Source organism: Oryctolagus cuniculus, chromosome 5, assembly GCF_051225735.1.
Source record: "Oryctolagus cuniculus isolate XC-2025 breed Fujian yellow rabbit chromosome 5, ASM5122573v1, whole genome shotgun sequence".
Lineage (NCBI taxonomy): Eukaryota > Metazoa > Chordata > Mammalia > Lagomorpha > Leporidae > Oryctolagus > Oryctolagus cuniculus.
This window is the reverse complement of record NC_142871.1, coordinates 68,559,867-68,561,132: the sequence shown is the minus strand read 5'-3', so window position 1 is coordinate 68,561,132 and position 1,266 is coordinate 68,559,867. Positions and strand designations below refer to the sequence as shown.

Below are 1,266 nucleotides of genomic sequence, written 5' to 3'. Positions count from 1 at the left end.
AAGCTATACTGCCAGAAAGTAGAAATCAGGAGCTAGAGCTGGGAATTGAACGCAAGCACTCTGACATAGTACATGGACATTTAATTGGTATCATAATTGCTAGGTTAATTATCCACATCTATTTAGTTCCTTTTCAAAACCTTTATCTCTTTCTTAAATTTCTCATTTCTATCATGCAATATTTTTTATTTCATTCTCCTGTTCCTGTTCCCTTGAAACTATTTGATTATCCTTAAAATCATCCTTTTGAATTCTTTTTTTTCCCTTTTTGATTAACTTTATTTTTTTCTCTAAGTTATTTCTTTTTTTAACTTTTATTTAATGAATATAAATTTCCAAAGTACAGCTTATAGATTACAATGGCTTCCCCCCCCATAACTTCCCTCCCACCCATTCATCTCAACATCTCTTATTTTTTTGAGTCTGCTTCTAATGCATTACTACATTTCTTTGGGTCATGAAATTACCTTGATCTTTCATATTTCTTGTGTCACTATGTTGATATTTGTGCATCTGGTGTATTGTTTTCATCACTTTTAATCAGTGGCTTTTGGAGTGACAAGACATTTCATGAAGTCGGTATGGTACCGGCACCTCGCTGGCACTCTCATCCCTCCTGTCCCTGCTGCTCTTCGCGGGCATGCAGATGTACAGCTGCCAGCTGGCCTCCACCGAGTGGCTCACCATCCAGGGGGGCCTGCTTGGCTCCGGCCTCTTCGTCTTCTCCCTCACTGCCTTCAATAATCTCGAGAATCTTGTCTTTGGCAAAAGATTCCAAGCCAAGGTCTTCCCTGAGATTCTCCTGTGCCTCCTGTTGGCTCTCTTTGCATCAGGCCTCATCTACCGAGTCTGTTTTACCACCTGCTTTATCTTCTCCATGGTTTGTCTGTACTACATCAAAAAGATCTCCTCCACGCTCTACCAGGCAACGGCTCCAGTCCTCACACCCGCCAAGGTCACAGGCAAGGGCAAGAAGAGGAACTAAGCCTGAGTGTCCAATAAAGTTGATTCTTTGTAAAAAAAAAAAAAATAACCATTTTGATGTTATTTCTAGTTGGATGCTGTAGCATAGTCTTCCTATATATTTTCTTCCATAATAATGTTTTTTAAGTTTATATATGTATTTATAACAAAAGTGGGGATTGAGATTGGCTTCTTATTTTAAGATTTGTTTATTTATTTGAGAGAAAGAGAAGGAAGGACAGATTGAGGGCGAGAGTGAGTGAAAGAGAGGGGGCAGGGGAGAGAGATTTTCTATCCTCTGGT

General features: G+C 39.4%; 1 pseudogene across 1 annotated transcript; it reads left to right on the top strand.

Moving 5' to 3' along the window:
* The first annotated feature begins 584 nt into the window (after nucleotides 1-584).
* LOC100340499 (dolichyl-diphosphooligosaccharide--protein glycosyltransferase subunit KCP2 pseudogene) lies at nucleotides 585-1,033 on the top strand (annotated as a pseudogene). Its single transcript, XR_016233418.1, has one exon. The product of XR_016233418.1 is annotated as a dolichyl-diphosphooligosaccharide--protein glycosyltransferase subunit KCP2 pseudogene (transcript).
* The last annotated feature ends 233 nt before the right edge of the window (nucleotides 1,034-1,266 follow it).